The sequence below is a fragment of the Tamandua tetradactyla genome, chromosome 4 (assembly GCF_023851605.1).
Source record: "Tamandua tetradactyla isolate mTamTet1 chromosome 4, mTamTet1.pri, whole genome shotgun sequence".
Lineage (NCBI taxonomy): Eukaryota > Metazoa > Chordata > Mammalia > Pilosa > Myrmecophagidae > Tamandua > Tamandua tetradactyla.
In genome coordinates, this window is record NC_135330.1 from 26,566,580 (window position 1) to 26,587,633 (window position 21,054).

Genomic DNA, 21,054 nt, shown 5'->3' on the forward strand with positions numbered 1-21,054 from the left:
GTGACTATACTATTTTTTGTTTGTTTGTTTTCCCACCAGCAATGTATGAAAGTTCCAGCACTTGGTATTTCCAGTTTTTAAAATTTTAGGATTCCAATAAATGTGTAGTCATATTTCATTTCCTTAATGACATTATGTGGAGCATTTCTTCATGTATTTATTTGCTGTCTGTATATCTTCTTTAGACTTTCAGGTTTGTACTTTTCCTTGTTGGAAGGGTTTTAACTACAAATTTAAAGAATTTTAAGACTACTTAGTTTATCTATTTTTTAAGTGAGGTTTGGTAGTTTGCGTCTTTCAAGGATTCATACTGTTTCATGTAAGTTGCAGAATGCATGACCATGACACAATTTGTGCACTCCCTTATTATCCTTTTCATGTTTATAGTATCTGCAGTGAGGTTCCCTCTTTCATTCCCAATATTGGAAATTTGTGTCTTCTCTTTTTTTTTTCTTGGTCAGACTGGCTAGAGGTTGATTAATATTTTTGTTCTTTTAATAAAATTGGCTATATTAATTTTATCTATATTTGTCTGTATTCAATTTGATTTGATTGACTTATCCTGTCTTTATCTCCTTCCTCTTGTTTGCTTTGCAATTAATTTGCTCTTATTTTTCTAGTTTCTTAAGGTAGAAGCATATGTTATGAACATGAGACTTTTCTTCTTCTTGCTCTTTTGCTTTTTTTTTTTTTTTTTTTTGCATGGGCAGGCACCAGGATATGAACCGGGCCTCCGGCATGGCAGGCGAGAACTCTGCCTACTGAGCCACCGTGGCCCGCCCGACTTTTCTTCTTTTTGTAATAACTTTTCCTCCAAGCACTTCTTTAATTGCACCTCTCCCCCCAATTTTGGGTATGTTGTGTTTTCTTATTAATGCAGTTAAAATAGTTTCTGAATTAACTTCTTCTTGTACCAGTGGGTTATTTGGAAGGGTACTGTTTAATTTCCAGGTGTTTGGGGATTTTCAGATATACTTGTTATGGTAGTTAGATTCAGTTGTCAACTTGGCCAGGTGAAGGCACCTGTGGACTTCTGTTAGTTCTGTTGCTGTGGACTTGAGCCAATGGTACGTGAATCTCATCTGTTGCTGATTTACATCTGCAGTCAGCTAGGAGGTGGGCCTGCTGCAATGAATGATGTTTGACTTAATTGGCTGGTGCTTAAATGAGAGACCATAACGTAGCACAGCCTAAGCAGCTCGGCATACCTCATCTCAGCACTTGCAGCTCAGCCCAGGCCTTTGGAGATGCAGAAAGAAATCACCCCAGGGAAAGTTGTTGGAACCCAGAGGCCTGGAGAGAAGGCCAGCGGAGATCACCCTGTGCCTTCCCACGTAAGAAAGAATTTCAGTTGAAGGTTAGCTGCCTTTGCTCTGAAGAACTAACAAAATAAATCCCCTTTTATTAAAAGCCAGTCCATCTCTGGTGTGTTGCATTTCAGCAGCTAGCAAACTAGAACACTTGTTATCCTTAATTGATCGCTAATCTAATTCCATACGATCAAAGAACATATTTTGCGTGCTTTTTTATTGTTTTAAATTAGTTATGGTTTGTTTTATGGCCCAGAACAGGTATATGCAACTTTTTTCTATAAAGGACCAGATAATAAATATTTTTTAATTTGAGGATCATATGGTCTCTGTTGCAAATATTCAAGTTGTTGTGTCAGAAAAGCATCCATAGACAAAATAATAAATGAGGATAGTTGTGTTTCAAAAAAACTATAGAAAGAGGTGGTGGACCAGATTTATCCTCAGGTCAGAGTCTGCCAATCCCTGGTCTAGAATATGGTTTACCTTGATAAATGTTACATGTGCACTTGAAAAGAATGCGTATCCTCTTATTGTTGGGTGGAATTTTTAAGAAAATGTCAATTAGGCCAAGTTGATTGTTAGTATTGCTTAGGTTTCCTCAATTCTTGTTGATTTTATATTTGTCCTATGGGTTAATGAGAGGTGTTTCAATGTCTTCATGTATAATGTGGATTCGCTCATTTCTTCTTTCTTTCTACCAGTTTTTGCATCATGTACTTTGAAGCTCTGTTATTCGCTTCATACATATTTGGATTGTGATGTCTTCTTAGTGTACTGACCCTTTACACTAATATAATATCTCTCTTTAGCTCCTGTAATATTCATTGTTTGGAAGTCTACTCTTTACTGATAGTCAAAGTGAGCTGTTTTTTCCTTCAGTTAATGCTTTCATAGTATATCATTATTCAGTCTTTTACTTTTTTCTTTACTTTGAATCTATATTATTATATTTAAAGTGGGTTTCGTGTACAGCATATCCTTTTGTTTTTCCAATTGGACAATCTTATCTTTCAACTAATATGTTTAGATCATTTATATTCAGTTAAAACTACTGATATGGTTAGATTACCATTTAATAAAATGGTAAAACATCTTAAAAATCCATTTTGTAATTCCCCCTCTGCTTTTATCCTTCTATTAACTCCTGTATTAGTTAGGGTTCTCTAGAGAAACAGAATCAACAGGGAACACTTGCAAATATAAAATTTATGAAAGTGTCTCACGTGACCGTAGGAACGCAGAGTCCAAAATCCACAGGGCAGGCTGCGAAGCCGACGACTCCAATGGATGGCCTGGATGAACTCCACAGGAGAGGCTCACCCGCCGAAGCAGGAATGGAACCTGTCTCCTCTGAGTCCTCCTTAAAAGGCTTCCCATGATTGGATTTAGCATCACTAATTGCAGAAGACACTCCCCTTTGGCTGATTACAAATGGAATCAGCTGTGGATGTAGCTGATGTGATCATGACCTAATCCTATGAAATGTCCTCATTGCAACAGACAGGGCAGTGCTTGCCCAATCAGATGAACAGGTACCACAACTTGGCCAAGTTGACACCTGTCTCTAACCATGACAACTCCCTTCTGCTTCATTTTATATTATTTGAATATTTTTTACATTGCATTTGAATTTCTATATTGGTTTTATGTATTTGTTTTTTATAGTGGTTGTTATAAGAACTATATTATATTTACCTAACCTTGCACAGACTATTTGGATTTAATATTTTACCACTTCAAGTAAAAGTAGAAGTCTTATAACCATGTAGTTCCCTTTATACCTCTCCCCTTATGTTACAGTTGTCATACATATTACATTTGCATGCATTGGAAATGTCATCAGACAATGCTATAATTTTTATTTCTAACAGGCAATCATAGTTGAAAGGAGAAATATACACTATTATATTTACCATGATATTTGTCATTTCTGTTGCTTCTTCTTAATTCCTGAAGTTCCAAGTTTCTGTCTTGTATCATTTCCAAGATCAGCTTTGATGACAATGATTCTCTTAGCGTCCCGTTATCTTAAAATGCCTTTGTTTCACCATAATTTTTGCTGGATATGGAATTATGGTTTGACATTTTATTTCAGCACTTTAAAGATATTTTGCCCACTGTCTTTTGGCCTCTGGGTTTCTGATGAGAAATCTGCAGTCATTTGAATTATATTGTTGTGTATGCAGTGCATTTTTCTTTTGCTGCCTTCAAGATTCTTTCTTTATCTTTGATTTTTCTTTTTGATGTATTACTATGGTTGGGTTCAGTTATCAACATGGCCAGTGATGGTGTTCAGTTGTCTGGGCAGGCAAGTCCTGGCCTAGGCATTATGGGGAGGATATTTCATCACTGGTTGATAAACCAGAAGTCTGGTTGATTAAATCAAGTCGGTTGATTTGCACCTGTGGCTAATTACATCTACCATCAACTAAGAGTGTGTCTTCCACAAAGGAGAGAATCCAGTTGAATTTGATCCCATCAGTTGAAGATTTTTAAGGGAGGAGAGAGAATTTTCACTGCTTCTTCAGCCAGCCAGCCTTTTCTGTGGAGATCGTCAAGGCTCTTCATTGGAGTTGTCAGCCTCATGGTCTGCTTTATGGATTTTGACTCTTGGGTCCCTATAGTTGCATGAGACATTTTTCTAAATCTCATGTTTGAAGATCTCTCCGTTGGTTCTGTTTCTCTAGAGAACCCTGACTAATACATATACCTAGGTAAGGTTTTCTTTGAGTTTATCTTCTTTTGAGTTTGTTGAGCCTCTTGAATATAAATTTATTTCACTGAGTTTAGTACGTTTTCAGCCATTATATCTTCAAATAGTCTTCTTTAACAATTTCCTTTTTGTCTTCTGAGATTCCAATGATTCAAATGTTAAAGCTTTTGATATTTTCCTATAATCTCCTGAGGCTATTTTTTCCATTATTTTCCCTTTCTAATTTTTCAAAAAAAGAATATCTATTTGTCTGTACTCAAGTTTGTTGACTCTTGTTATGTCCCTTGAGTCCATCCAGTGAAATTTGTATTTCTGATATATTTTTACTTCTAAGATTTCCATTTGGCCTTTTTTTTTTTTTTTTTTTTTTTGTAGTTTCCATTTACCTGCGGAAAGTTTCTATTCCATTTTTTTTCAAGAGTATTTAGCTTTACTTCTACTAGCATGGTTATAATAGCTGCTTTAAAGGTTTTGACAATTCTAATAGCTGGGTCAACTCAGGGTTGGCATCTGTCAGTTGTCATTTCCTTTAATAATGGTCACATTTTAAAAATTAATTTATTTATTAATTTAAAAAATTAAGAACAAACAAAAACATTAACATATCATTCCATTCTACATATATAATCAGTAATTCTCAATATCATCACATAGTTGTATATTTATCATTTCTTAGAACATTTGCATCAAATCAGAAAAAGGAATAAAAAGACAACAGAAAAAGAAATGATAACAGAGAAAAAAAAAGATTATATATACCATACCCCTTACCCCTTGCTTTTATTTATCACTAGCATTTCAAACTAAATTTATTTTAACGTTTGTTCTCCCTATTATTTATTTTTATACCATATGTTCTACTTGTCTGTTGACATGGTAGATAAAAGGAGCATCAGACACAAGGTTTTCATAATCACAGAGTCTCATTGTGAAAGCTATATCATTATTCAGTCATCATCAAGAAACATGGCTACTGGGACACAGCTCTACATTTTCAGGCAGTTCCCTCCAGCCTCTCCACTACATCTTGAATAACAAGGTGATATCTACTTAATGCATAAGAATAACCTCCAGGATAACTTCTCAACTCTGTTTGGAATCTCTTAGCCATTGACACTTTGTGTCATTTCGCTCTTCCCCCTTTTGGTTGAGAAGCTTTTCTCAGTCCCTTGATGCTGGGTCTCAGCTCATTCTAGGGTTTTTCTCAATCCGTTGATGCTGAGTCTCAGCTCATTCTGGGATTTCTGTCCCACGTTGCCAGGAAGATCCACACCCCTGGGTGTCATGGCCCACATAGACAGGGGGAGGGTGGTGAATCTGCTTGTTGCGTTGGCTGGAGAGAGAGGCCATATCTGAGCAACAAAAGAGGCTCTCTCTTGGGGGTGACTCTTAGGCCTAAATTTTAAGTAGGCTTGACCTATCCTTTGTGGGGTTAAGTTTCATATGAACAAACCCCAAGACTGGGGGCTCAGCCTATAGCTTTGGTTGTCCACACTGCTTGTGAGAATATCAAGAATTCAATTTGGGGTAGTTGAATTTCTCCCCATTCTCACCATTCCCTGAAGGGGACTTTGCAAATACTTTTAATTGGCCACATTTTACTGGTTCTTTGTTTGTCAGGTGATTTAGTATTTTATCCAGACATTTTGAATATTATATTGAGGCGGGGGGCTTTAGATCTTGTTTGAAATGTTCTGGGGAATTTTTTTTTTTGGTCTTGTTTTTGCAGATAAGTTATCTTATTAGGTTCAGACTACACGTATCAGGTATAATTCTAAAGTCTTTACTATGCTTCTTTGGATCTGTCTTGTGCATATGCTGCTCAGGCATGAACCAGGGCTAGTGCTGGTTCATACACATACTTAAGGGTTGCTCTGCTCCCACTTTCCTCTCCAGTATTTCCACCAAACTCTCTGGCCCACGGGGACTTCCCTTCCTCATCATTTGGCTAGGAATAGAGTGTTTGTCTCAAAGTTTTAGTAACCCTATTGCCTATAATTCCATGTGACTGGGGCTGCCCTCAGTGAAAAGTTGTGAGAGAAAAGAGACAGAGAGAAAATAATAATGGTAATTCCCTCCACCCTCTTCATACCACAGGCTTTCCTTTTTGCAGTTCCTCTGACGAGAAATAATAGGTTTTCTCTCAGGGTTTTAGGTGCTGGAATCTCTGATGCCACCACAACACTACAGATCATGACTTGGCTGTCCTCTCTGCAGAACTGGAAGAGAAAAAAGCAAATAATAAAAAAAAAAGCCCCAGTGGAAATTCTCCTCCTTTCCAACTCATTCAGAGGGAGCTCATTTCTCCATTCTCTGGCCGGAAAGACAATGTTACTTGCAGAGCTTTGACGCTTTGTGCCTGCTACCCACTTCTAGGCTGGAGCTACCATTGAGTCAGACGGGGGAAACAACAGTAAAGCAGCAAAGAAAATCACCCTTGGATGGATTTTTCTTCAAGTTAGGCACTACTTCTAATCTGCTCGCTATTAACGTTTTAGAGTTCTTAGGAAGTTGATTTTTGTGTTCTGTCCAGAGTTTTTAGGTGTAATTAGGAACAGATATACTGAAAGATATTAGTGAGCTCATTTCATCCTGGCTGACACTGAAAGTCCTCTAAATCTATTCACTTCACATTTATTCCTAATTGGTCAGAGAATCTGTCACCTAGAAGTTATAAAAAAAATCTTGATGAATGAATAAACAAAGGAAGTAAAGAGAAAATGAGAAAGAGAGGGGAGAAGGGAAGGACAGAAAAATGAAAGGAAAGAAAGGAAATGAATGTATGAATAGATTTGAAATGTTAGTATTTCCTATTGATAGCTGGCAATGTCCTTAGGTGCAATTCCATATTATGGTCACTAGGTGGCAGTAATAGCCAACGCCCATTTAACTGATGTTCTGCAACATTCTATCTACTATAGGCAAGAAACTTGGTTAGGATCTGGGGGCTGCAAAGACAAATAAGGAGTAATTTCTGGCTTTCAGGAGTTCACACGTTGATGAGGACCAAAAGACTAACCATGATACAAATCAGATTATGACAATTCTACACAGGATGAATACACTAATGATGTGTGAGGAGGGAGGGATTAATTCTGACTATGGGAATTGACCAAGTAGGGTTGGAGCTGGACCTTTAAGGATGGGTACAGACTGGACATATAAAGATGGGGAGCAGAGAGGAGGAGGCATTTGAAACAGAAGGCACAAAGCGGAAAGAATATTTAGAGTACAGTGAATAACTGAGGTGTGGCTGCAGTGCAGGATAAAGGAAAAAAATAATGGGAAACAATGGTGAGATGCTAAGTTGGCATCAAATTATGGGAGTTCTTGAATAGGGTGAAGGGCCATGAAGCCCTACGGTCATACCCCCATGTGTGGGCTGAGTGGCAGCAGATGGACAGTTTTGCTATGGTGCACTGCCCTTGTGTTGGGGCAGCCTGCCCCAGAGTCCTGCAAATCAAAGGCTTCTAGAGTCCCAGAGGGAAGCTAAATAAACGCTGTAGGAGAGCTCAGCTTGTTACCATGTGGAGGTGTGGGGCCAGCATTACTAGATCCCCCAACTTTACAGGAGAGATTGCAAGTAAAAATGTACGTGAAATTGGGCAGGCCGTGGTGGCTCAGTGGCAGAGTTCTAGCCTGCCATGCCCGAGACCCAGGTTCGATTCCCAGTGCCTGCCCATGCAAAAAAAAAAAGGTACGTGAAATTACCTAAGTTTTAATTGTGGGCAACTGAGTCACCGTTTAGGAAGCACTGTGTGAGCTAATTAAAACACATTTCTGGGCTGGAGTCCTTTGGAGATGACTTTGTAATCTATATTCAGAGAACAGTCTATCAGTTCCTTTCCCGATCTCTGCCAGTGACAGAGATTCATGTCTTAGTGTCTTTTGAGGAAGTTCATCCTTTCCTATCTCCCCTTCCAAGTGTATAACTGTTTCCCTCAGAGTGTCTCACACTTTCAGTCCTGAGTCAGCCCTCGACATTCCCTCTCCCCTAAGGAGGAGCCAATGGAGTTGGTCACTCAGTGGAGTTGGCTGGGCTGCAAGCCCTCCCTTCCTGGTATCCTTACTTCTGAAATCCAGCACAGTGAGTGTTTTGATGACCCTGATGGTTTATTTTGTATATAGAAAGCGTCATCAGAGCTTACTTTAGTTTTCAAAATTAATAATTTTTTTTCAAAAATCTGCTTCTTTGAGCTTTTATGTTATATTTAAAAATTATTATTCTACTTACGTACCTAACATTACTTGTTTTTCAATAGTTAGAATTGGGGAGAATTCAGATTGCATTTCTCCTGCTGATTTCTTATTACAACAAACTGGATCACAGAAAGAGGGTGACTGATGTTCCATGCTCCTTGGTCTGCTAGAAGTTGGGAATCCAGTCCAAGGGCAGTGGGGTGCTTAGAAATGGAGGATGGAGCAGGCTCAGGACAGGGTTAGGATGCTTCTCTTCCTCTCTTTCTCACTTCTCCAGTAATCAGTGAGTCAGGTGGCATAGTAAGAGTTAGAAAAGCACAACGGCTAAAAGCATGGATTCTGAGGTCGACTCTTTGAAGCTCAACTTTAACTTTTCGCTTAACTGATGAGATGATATTGGCCACATTGCTTGGCCCCTCTGTGCCTCATTTTCCTTATCTGAAAAATGGAGCAATTGATATATTGTCTAATAGAATTATTGTGAGGATTAAATGCAATGTTTGGCCCAATATAAGAAGAAAGTAAAAAGACGGACATTTGTTTCTTGTTTCTTTAATATGAATGCTGGAAAAGCATTTATTTTTTATGACCAACTGTAGTCAAAATTGTGAAGCAGCAGCAGGAAGTCCTCAGGAATTCCAGTTTCACTCATCCCTTAGGGCTGATCCTACGTCCTCCAGAGGCACAGAGCCTTTCTATTATCATTTCCCCTTCTGTGTCAGTGTGGACTCTTGTCCAATAACTGGGTTCTCAGCCAGCAGTCTTTCTCTAACTAGTACTAGGGCTTAGGGAGGCAGAAGAGGGAGGAGGAAGGTGAGGGCTTCTCCTGGCAGTTCTAATGGCTAAGCCTCTTCTGGGAGCCTTGGATGCCTATGGGGTGTTTATGGGTTGACACCTGTAGGGGTACATGCCTTGTGACTGCCTGAGGGTGTGTAGAATTTCAGTCAGTGGAAACTTGAGTGTCTTGACTGGGTATGAATTTTCAGCAGGTGGCAGTAGAGCACCGTGAGGAGAAATAACAAGGCTTCACATATCCTACTTAGTGCCCGGAGTAGTCCAAAGACAGGCAAGGGTAGGTGGCTTGTTCGGAACAATTATTTATTTCTGAAAGCAGCTCATTACGATTGTGAAGTCCAGTTCCAATGATAATTCCAAAATAACGTCTCCATATAAAAACTAGGAAAATTAGAAGAAACCAGTCAGCTAGATGAGAAGAGATTCTGTGTAGGTGAATATCCTCACAAAACTGGGGATGGTGAACCAATCTCACGGGCTGGAGAAAACAGCAGGGGGGCGCCGTGGACAAGACTCATTTTGTTGGTTACCTGGAAGTTCAACCATGGGTAGGAAATGTAGAGTTGGCTCTGTGTGTTGGCAGAGGAGGTCATTTGCCTTTATGTTTTAACTGGAGAAGTTAAAAAGGTATTCTTTTCTAGTTTATCCCAGTCTAGCTACTAAGGTTTATCTGTGTTCAACTTTTATCTCTGAAAGGTCACTATTACAATGGAAATACGTGATTCCCCTTCAGCATTTTGAGGATAAAATGTTAAACTTGTTAACCAAGATTAAGTCTCCTGATTATGCTACTTGAAGGAGTGCAAGATCCCAAGGAGGTGATGGGGCACAGGAAAGTTTTAAGCTGAAGGTAGGAGGGAGGATAAGAGTCTATACTGCAGGATCCAGATTTAAATTTGCAGCCCTGACTGATACAGTGTGGCCAGAGCTGGCTCTACACTCACTGCTAAACCTTGGTATTATGTTTCATGAACATAAAGAATTTCATGGAGCACCATGTGACACGGCCACTCTGTGACCATGATAGAGCAAGATAAAAACAAGTCCACTTCCTAATCATGTCTGAACACAGACTAAAAGAAGAGTGTTGTTCAAAAATGACCAAACATGTTCCTATCATGGCTAATGTGAGTGATTGCTGCTTCTTCACGAATTACAGCTTTAGCCTTGCTTTATTCCTAACACCTTCTAGGTAAGAATCTATAAGATACTAAATCATAGAAGCATCCCTGCTTCTTGACAGCATCCAATCCAGATCAAAGCTCTACTTCCTTCTTCTCCAAAATCATCAACAACAAGATTTAGCACCTAGGAAGAGGATACAAATTGGGAGAAAGAAATGACAAAAGAAAGGGAATAACAATGAAGAACAAACCTCAATACTTCACAACTGTGCCTTGGAAGGCCTCTTGTTTCAATATGTTCAGCAACCAGCAACCAAGAACCGTGCCTGTACTTGCCATTGACATTTGTCTTTTGCTTTGGGTTCCTGCTTTTCAGAGGAGCCTATGGTCCTCCTGAAAGCTGTCCTTTGGGATGGAGGATGAGTTTGTTTGGCCCGCTACCTTGTCTCCTTCCTAAGCAGATCCTTTCTTCTGATGTGGTTTTGTGGTTATAAAGCAGGCAGTGTTCATATGGACATGATGTACTTTCAGTTTCATAAAGTGAGTCATGTCGACTTTCCTCTTGGGAGTAAGAGTGACCCTTGTTCAAAAGGACTATATGACTAGAAAGAAGAAATACCGGAGGCCGCTAGTGCCAGAGTGTTTATCAGTATAGACAGTCACTAGTTTCTGAGAGTGGAAAACTAGGAAGAGACATTTGTTTTTGAATCCTAGCCAGAGTTTGCCAATGTTTGATGACTTTTTTTTTTCTCACTCATTATTTGGAGGGGTGGTGATTGCTAATGGGTTCAAGGTATACAGATGGACACAAATAAGTTTGCATTTGGTCAGCTGGTACATGATGAGATTTCCAAGAGAATTCTTTGTTACTACTTTGTCTTTAGTTCTCCTGTCTGTCACTGAGCCATTGATATTGGACCTCTTATCTAAGCCTCTAAGAAATCACCCAAGGCAGTTTGAAAATTAACTTTGAATTTACAGAGAATCAGCTAACAGACAAAAGAAGGGGTTTCCTATAGCCTAACTCTCCTATGTGGTCTGATTTGGTTGATACTTTATGAAAATATGTAAACCCAGGATAGAAGATACATAGCAATCTTGTTACCAATTCTGTGCCCTTGACAAACATTGTCAAGAATCATGGCGTTTTTTTTCAGGTTGAACCAGGATGTAGCCTTAAGGTGTTTCTCATTACTGTGCTCCAGGTAGCACAGTGGGCATATGAGATGGAACCTATTTTCCATGTCTGCTCTAGAATCTCACTTTTTTTTTGTATGTTGTATGGTGGGGGTCACATTTCATTCTTTATCCATGTGCCCATCCCATTGCAGCACCATTCATTGAATTTTTTTTTTTTTTCGGAAGTGCATGGGTCAGGAATCAAACCCAGGTCTCCCACATGGCAGGTGAAAATTCTACCAGAGAACTATCCTTCTACCCCCTAGAATCTCAATTTAACATTGTTCTTGGGTATTCAAGTCATGGGATGGCCACCTTAAGAGGCTGCTTTTCTTTTTTCAACCATTAAATTCTTCTGGGTCCATGGAAGAGCAAATAGAATTGTTCTTGAATTCTACACCACTGATCCATCAATCACTATCTATTACCCTGCTAAGTCATTTAGGGGATAGTAGGAGAATGATGATAAAAGGCACATTACATAGCGAGAAATTCATGATGGTTTATATTTTATAAGTACAAGAAAATTGCTGTCACTTCATGGAGCTTGATTTTCAAGGCAATTCCACTTTTAATACTTTTTAGGTACTGGGTCTGTGATTTTGGCAGTTGCTATAAGATAGATGATAGCGTCTATTGGGGTAGAATAGATTCAATATTATTAAATTTACAACCTTTTAGAAAATTGAGCAGATGATAGTGATCTTTTGCTTTTTTTTCTGTAACACATACTAAAATCATAGTACACAAATATGGGTTAAATATTGTATCAGATGAGATTTTTGGTTGTAATGATCAGATATGAACTCTAGAGCGTATACAAAGAAAGAGGATTTATTGGAAGGATCTGGAGTAAGCAGCAGAGAGCTGGGTTAATAAAGGGACAAGCAATACTGTAATTTATTTTAAAATCCTTTTTATCACAGGGCAGTCAGCCTCTTATACCAGGCTTGTACAGAAGCTATGCATTGGTCTGACATCTTTTCAGACCAGAAGTTCTTAATCTTTTGTGATATGAACTCAGTGACAATTTGGTCAAGCCTATGAGCCTTTTCTCAGAATAATGCTTTTATATGTATATATAAAACATATAGCATCATAAAGGAACTGATTATATTGAAATACAGATATCACATATCAAAAAATCCCCAATATGTGATAGTGATTTGTTCTTCTTTACTAAAGTTTTAAATAATAATATTTATTGGTAGTTCTAAAATGAATGTAATTTCATTGGTGTTGAGCATAAATGGATCTTGGGTACTGTTGCCCAAGGGTAAGTGTTAATTCAGTAGCTTATGGTATTTGTAAAAACTGTAAAGATGAAAAATATCTGTGATTTCTATTGGTGGCAAGATCACAGGTATTGTTAATACTATTTAAGTTATCTCATTGCATACATTCATAATGGAAGGAAATGCTAAATTATAATGAACAATTACTGGAAATAAATATGTACATATTTTTCATTCAGCTTCCTGTATTCTCTTGAATTCTGTTTATAAACTCCAGATTAAGAATCCTATTTTAGACTGTGAACTCCTGGAAGTGGGAATTATTACCTTATTCAAATTTGTGCATATGTTATCTCCATTCATGCAAGTTCCATATTATTTCTCTAGGTAATTGGACACTTTGACTTTTAATAAGTGACACATTCTTTTTTTTCCCCAGAACTCATGGAAATATCGAATAAATGGGGAAAGAATTCCCAAACATTAAGCATGCAGACCACCATTCAATATTGATAATTCTTGGGTTACTTTTGTATGAAAAAAACCACTTGCCTCCTTCTGCAATCACTATACTGTCCCAGTTACACAAGTGAAACTTGTAGAGTAATCACTCCTGTGGGACCTGGGTGCTCTCCTGAATTGCATGGACAATGATCTACCTAATATTTGCCTCTAAAAGAGCACCCATTCAATAGTAGCCATAGAGCTTAACCCTCTCTGAAGAAAGGAAATTAACCCCTTTTTAGGCAATCACATTATTTTCTCACATCTCTGTCATTTTTTTCTTGCTTTCATTAAAGAGTTTCTGTCCTCCATTGGTCCATCTTCAGGCATTCTGCCTTCCAGATACCTAATGTATTCTTGCTTTGAAATCCTGTGAAATTTGAATTGATAAACTTGTACTTAGGAAGTGTTCAATAAAGTCTATCATTACTGTATCATTGAAGGATTTTAAAATAAATTACAGTATTGCTTGTCCCTTTATTAACCCAGCTCTCTGCTGCTTACTTGGATTCTTATATATGTGTCTGGTCTGTGATACTGTTTTTTTTTCTTTAAACAATAGCTCTTCACCATTTATTGGTACCTATAAAATATGTAGTCCTGAGTAAATCCTTTTGAGATGTAAGGGTTTCAGGTGGGCTTTCAGAGGCAGAAATGGGAGACAGGAAATCTTTCATTTAAAATAATTGACTTGTGTTAAAGTTATTATTGGCTGATGGAGGAAAAGGAATATGCCCATGGAATTTACTTTGTAAAATGTCTGCATGTGTGAATATACATGGACATCTGAATGTTTTTAATGATGATAACTGACAATCATTCTACCTAAATACATAGGTGCTTATTAGCTGTGTAATTAAGAACTGGAACAACATATATTCACAAAATGAATAAGTAATGTAGTAAAAGATTTGAAAAGTCCTTCAAACATGTTTATTCTTGATCGTAAAATACTTAAAAGGGGGAATGGTTTAGATGTAGTTGGGATTATGCTTGGAGTGGAAGGGAGGTGGTTGATTGAAAATAAAGGCATATATATATATATTTTTACCCCAGTATCTCCAAATTGGGGCTAGGATTTGCTATTATCTTAATAGCATCTCCATCTATGATACTTTTATTCCAAGCCTTATTTCACAATTTAGTGAACCCATATAATAGGAAAAAAGATAACAGCTGGAAATTACTTATCAGACTGAGCATTTCTTTACTGCTTATCTCATTCCTGCCATCTTCTTCCCATTATGATATATGGAAAGTAAAGAAATACAATGTCAAATGTCCAAATATGTCATAGGGAGAAACTCCTTAAAATATCTGGTTAATAAAAACAGTAACAGAAACAATACAAAAACAAAAGACTTCATGATGACTTAAGCTTTGAAAAGCTATTGGATATTCATACACACTTTTTGTCTCATTGATCAAAACATCTCCCCGAAAGAATGGCTAACTTGCTTCTAACTCATAAAATTAAGACAGAAAATTCATTGTGTCCCACAACCCTCCATTTAGTCAATAAAAATTTCTTTCTTTCTTTTTTTTTTTATTGTCTGTGGGGCAAGAACTATTGCTACAGAACCTTTAGGGAATTAAACTGTTGAGATTTGAAGCACATACCCATTTGGAATTATAAAAATCCAGAGGTATATCGGGAATTATTATCTGTCCTGAAGAGATAAGGAAACTGAGGCACCCAAAACTTAAATGACTTGGCTAAAGGCACACAGATATGTACTGTCAACAACAGACCTAGAATCTCAATTTCTGAACTTATATCCAATTGTCTTTCAAAAGGACAGGCACAAGTCCACGGTCACAGTAAAGTACTTTTTGAAGATCACGCCTTCATGGTCCCCAGTTCAAGACAGTTTTACAGTTCTGCTAAAACTAGCTGCTTGTTCACTATGTAGTCATTTTTCCCTGGAAAGAGTACCGGCCAGCGGTACTCACTTGGACAGCTAAGCCTAAAATTGCTCTCCTCAGTCTTCCTGGAGCACTTGGCATAGAGGACTTTTTCCTGAATTGGAATTAACTCTATTTTCAGACTAACCGCCTCTTCCTTCAAGGCATTTCTACATATTTTCAGTAAGAACTTACTGACCAGATGTTATAGATAAGGCCTTGTATTTCTGGTGGCTTGGAAAACTGGGATGTGCATCTTAGACCATTCTTAAAGGCTTTTATTCTAGCAGACAGCCTGGTCTTTCTGAGGAGGAAGACAGAGGATCCCCAGACATGGTGACCAGAGGCATTTCTAAGGCATGCATTCTTTCTGAGATATGGCCTTACAGGAAGAAAACTTGACTTACTGTTTGTTCTATTTCATGTGAAAAGTGTATTTTGGCTTATTCTAATGATTCTCAGTCCAGCACAAGATGAGCTGAGTCACTTTCCTCTAGAAATAATTGTTTGAATATAAAATAAAGGATTTCCTTTTTCTTCCTTTTTTTTCCCTTTCCCCCTTCCTTTCTCACTCTTCTTCTGTCTCATTGTTTTGTTTTTCTGTATGCTTTTGGGACAATACTTATTGAGTGTAGGCTCAATCAAGGACAGAGCTATCACACAAATAAAACATGGCTTGTGCCTCAAGAAGACCGAGTTTACATTGTTGTAAACGACAGTATAATGAGTGTGCCTCGATGTAACAGAGATATCCATAAAATTCACTGGTGGCACAAAGTTTCAGTGCCTCACTGTTGTTAGTAACGAGAGGAAGCTTCATACTGTAGGTAAAACCTAAATAACATCTGGGAGAATGAGTATAAATCTACACGGAGATCACTCATATTTGCAAATTAAAAATTTTCAATATGCTCAGAAATCACATATACTAAACTCGTTTTCCGATTACCTTAATTAGACTTGGAGAGAAAGAAAACTTCGGTTGAGAACTAGAAAACCGTCGAGAAACCTGACCCCAACTCTAAAATGTTGCTTCTGAAAACACTGGCCTGAAACTCCAAGGTGCCAATGGTTCCACCAGCTCACTGCCTGCTTCTAGTGACCTGAGAGTTCTGGTGGGAAGGCTGCAAAACTCGTGTCTGGCACAGTCTCTCCACAAAATATCTCTTTCCTAGCTCTCAGGGGCCCCCAACAACTCAAAACTGAAAAACTTAGTTAAACCACAGCAGTGCCTGCACAGCCCCCCTACCTCTCCAGTCATACTTGTTAATTACCCCGACTCCCACTCAGAGCTCCCATCCCACTCCTGCCCTTTTTTGCTGGGTAATGCCAGGAAAGTCACCTCTGACAAGGACCAGCCTGTATGGGAGGCTCAAAACCCTATGGCTCTTTCAGAATCTTTAATAGAATGTCAAAACGTCTCTGTGGGGTTGTCCCCCATAAATATTATGCCAATGTGCCATGCACCCTCCCCCACTCCTCACATATCTATGACAGCTTTCTTCTGAAGTTCACTTGTAAAGGCTTTTGAATAAGTGTACAACTAAACAGAATGATTAATAAGCTAATCTTTTTTTTTGAGATATCTGACTTTTGGGGGAAAGAGCCAAATGACAAAGTACATCTTCCAGGGGTCAGTCCAGATTCAGTTCAATCTCCTAAATCTTCTATTTCTACATTTCTGTTCCAAGCATGTGATTGTGGATGATCAGACTGATGACCTGAAAAAAATTGTTTGCTAATAGCTTTGTTCTTCTGAAAGCCAGATATATTAGAGCTACCCAAATTGAAACCAACAGGCAGAAACTAGGAACAACAAAACAACTTAGAAATTCTTTTCTCTCTCTCTGTGTTTTGCTCAATTGACTTCCTATTATAAAACATCATGCATTCTCATATGTTTTCTTTATTTAAAAAGTAAGTTTAAGAAGAACTCTTTACAGATTCAAAATGAAAATTTGTTCGATAGACAAAAATTTACAGGAATCATATTTAGTTCATTGCTTAATAGTCACTTGATAGCTGTTATTTCTTTGTGCCTGATTACTTCACACCTGCATATTTAGAAATGAACACAAAGAAAAGAGACAAAAAATAAATGTTCTGTCTCAGTTACAAATTCTGTGTGCATCAAACCAGAGGCGTTAAACAGGGTTGGACATCTAAATCATTTGTGGAACTTTATAAAAATTACACACACCCCTGTCCATTTTTATTCACTGGATCTGGGGTGATGTCTGGATATATTTATTTTGAAGATGATTTCTAAGTGACTTGAATGCTTTTCCCTATTGAGAACTACCGGTGTAGATGGTTCTTAGTCCTTACAGTCTCTATTTTGCCTTGTTCCAGTCCCACTGGCTGCTTAATACTCATTGAATAACTTTTGTTTCCTTGTTCTTGATTACTTCACCCCTCCTTACCTCAATTACGAACATAGAGAATTCAGATGCCTGCAGTTCTTAGGTATCCAGTAGAAGCCAGTCAGCTACCTAAAAATAGCATTGAGTTTTCTAGAAGGAAGAAGAGACCTGAGATAGGCGAAAAGAGAAAAGCCTTGGGTAAGAGGGGGTAGACTGGGGACCTCATGAGCAGGCAGGAGCTGTGTTATGGGTATTTCTATAAGGCTGAGAAAGGCCAGTTGCTTTCCAGCTACCCCATGTTCTCAGGGACAAATCAGAGCGTAGAGTCCTTGATATTTTGCTCAGCAGGCCTCTTGGTTATGGAGGATGGTCCTACTGGGATCTGCTAGAACGGGTTAGAACTAATGAAGGGATTGATGATTCCCAATTCAAACGGTCTCACAAAGCTGTATCTCCTGTTGGAATGTTGAGTTAGAATGTCTTCATCCTTACTACTCACTATATACAGCTGAGAGCATCACTGTGCATCAGGGCATAGATGTCTGTTATTAGAAACTGCAAAGAAGTGAGAAGGATGACCCAGAGTTGGTGAGAAGGAGAGGTCTTGGATCCAAATATTTCACTCCTATACCAGTTCTCTTTTCAACTTCTATCTTCAACTTCTAACTTGAATGTGCTATAGACCATATATTTGAAATCTGGTATCATCTCAGTTTTTTTGCTTTCCAGCCTTGAAGGAATTTCCCCAATGTCCCATACCACTCTGGGTTTACTCCTCAAGTTGGCTGAGGCTTTCCAGGAGTTCTTTGGCTTCCTCTTCTCTCTTCCTTGTTTTTATAAACATGGTGACTCAATGAACATCCCTAGCCTTTTATGAAACCACATGAAGTCATAACAAGAAAATGATAAGACTTCAGCATGGGCATGAAAGCTACTTTCTTCCTGTGTTTCTTGAGGTAGGGAGCCGTGGAGATGGTCCCAAATTTTCTGCATTTCTAATTGGAGGTATCTGCTGACTATTCATTTTTTTTCATTTTTCTCTTAGTTTTGGCACTGCAAAGATAAGCAGTTCCTGAATCTTCATAAGAGATTGATGGATAAGGAGGAAAGGAGATGAGTGCTTTCAGGAGAGAGTTTCTCTTTTCACCAAGAAAATGAATTGTCTCCAGAGAGGAACACCCTTTTATTCTCCTAATTCTGAAGCAGGATGTGAGTTCTTTCTTTAAAAAATTTGAACTGTTGAATTTAAATCTCTGCCAAATAAAGGTTGAAAGAAGTTGATTTGGGTAGATTTACTGTATATGGAAAAGAAGATATAATCATTGAGAGCTATGCTTTTCAAATGATAACTCTAAGAACAGTTTCAAAGGTAAAATACAGCCTCAAAGGAATATTAAAAAATGTTAAAACTTAGCAAAATTTTCCATCAAATATATATGTTTATAGGTTTGATTTTCACATGATTAGTTGTTGAGCTTAGTAGGCTGATATATTTTGGAAATATCTTTTTTTAATGTGAATTGGGTTACACAAATAAGCAGTTTTCTTGATCTCCCAGGACTGCCCAGTTACAATGTTATGAAAGAGGAAGACAGGAAAATTTCATTTTAGTAAGAAAAGTTAAGTTCTTTTAAGAGTGAGAACTTCAAAAGAATTGTCACAGGAACTGGGAGGGCTACCATCTGAAATATCAAATTGTTTTGAGATCACGTTTGGTCCCTTTGAAGAAGTAGCTCGGTAATGGTTGAATGTATAAATCCTCGCACAGTCCCGTGCTCATGACTTTTCATCCTGAAACATCTACCCTGCACTCTATGTCCTCAGACCATTCTTTTAATATCCTTTTCTTTTCGCATAAAGATCTCCACTGTTTACCTCTTTGTCTGAACCCCTCATCTTTGATGCTTGATATACAGTCCTGAATCAGGAGTTTGGCCTTTCTCATCAGACAGGAAGCCTCAGCTGTCAGCTCCATCGCTTATGAGGTGGGTGACTTTGGAAAAGTTTTTTATGTCTCACGGACTATTTCCTTCTGTGCCCACCTCACAGGTTTGTTGAGAATATTGAATAAAATGCATAAAGAATTTGGCACTGTCCCTACCACTTGTGCTTGGTAAGCACAATGTTGTTTTTTTTCCCCCATCCTCTTTTCATTTCCTATATGTTCTCCCTACCTTTAAAATCATGGACTTTCTCCTGACCTCCACATTTCCTTGTTTGAGGCTGAACCTTTCTCCAAATAGCTTTGCAAGCAGAAACTCCCTTCCTTCTTTCCATTGTCTTCCTCTAAGTGTCCTGTAGCCAGCCCCTTTGTGGTCTGTTCTGGTTTCATGGGGTAGCCCCTACACAGACACAATTAATCAAGGTTATTTCTTTGACCTTCAGTGTTCCTTTATCCTTTGCTATTTCTAACTTGTTCCTACCCTTTTTGGAGTCACCAAATTCAGTTGTATTCATAAGGACTTAGTGATCAACTGCTATATTCCTAGGAGTGTGGCATACTTGAGGGGTTCAGAGTAAGTACAAGGCATGACTCTTCCCATCAAATTGATCAGCTACCTGGGCAGTAGTACATAAAGCAGACCCCAACATTGGACAACATGTGTCTAAAAGCTAGGTGTGGTCAGAATGGGATTGACTGGGATGTCATTAAAAGAGAGACCACTGCACAAGTTTGGCTTCAGGCTCTGACCAAGAGAGCACCCTCTGGCTAATGGAATTCAGAGAAATGAACACAGGTTCATGGTGAGGGGCAATAAAGAGAGGGAAGGATTCAGTGTGTGACTAAGGGACAGGAGGCTGGTGATTGTTGGAAGATTACTAAAAGAGGCTGTTCTAGGATCAGACCTGATCATGAGGTGTAAGCTCCCAGAAAAGGAAAATCTCCTCTTTTCCTTCTGTCCGCTTTCTTCCTGCCAACTTACTGTCCACTTCGTGGCCATGGATATTATACATCTTACAAGAATTGTGATTTACAGGACTTTTAACTGTATAATTATTACATTTTGTTAGGTTTTGCCATTATTGTTAAACTTTCTTTTTATAATTTGTTGCAAAAAAGATTTAAGAATGCTAACAAAGCTTACAAAGCTGAGAAAAAGTAAATGTAGAAAAATGAGACGATGGGAAAATGAGAGTGGGAGCATTAGGCAGAGCCAGGAAGAAAGTTAGAACTCAAAATTCATGCTATAGAATTTATTACACTTGTTGGAAACAAGCGTGGACTAGGAACCAATGAGAAGAATGAGCCCGACTGTTAATAAATTCCTAGAATTGATAAAGTTGCAGTCAAACTATGGCCTAGAAAAAACAACCAATTCTGACACTAAAGCCTTGGAAGTTTTCTCCCCAGGGTCTTCCTAAAGAGGTCATTGTTTGAAAAACTTCATATAGAACCTCCATAAAGAGGATGTTTTTTAAATTCAGAATTTAAAAATCAAACATTGTCTTTATAAAAAAAGTCATTGCAAACAGTAAGGAGGAGAGGGTTTACTAATAAGAAATCATCACACCCTATTTCCTTAACACATCAAAATTACACAGTTTCTTTTCTACTGGAATGTTCCCGAGAGCCCGCCAAGATTTCTTTGTGGGTGGCAGGGGAGGAAGGGCTTGCCATATTCAAATTGGGAAGATGAGACATCCTGATGTTCAACCACAAATATCATCCCCATTCCTCTTCCACCTTCTGATTGGTCTTGCAGGCCACAGCAAGATTCTTCT

At 38.3% G+C, this 21,054-nt stretch overlaps 1 long non-coding RNA gene across 1 annotated transcript in view; it reads left to right on the plus strand.

Annotated features, from left to right (window-relative positions):
- Positions 1–19,294, plus strand: part of LOC143678850 (uncharacterized) — a 59,698-nt gene extending 40,404 nt beyond the window's left edge. Inside the window, exons 2-3 of the long non-coding RNA XR_013173450.1 lie at positions 18,377–18,540; positions 19,192–19,294. This is a non-coding gene — a long non-coding RNA (uncharacterized LOC143678850). The remainder of the gene's footprint in view (positions 1–18,376; positions 18,541–19,191) is intronic.
- Positions 19,295–21,054: the final 1,760 nt, after the last annotated feature.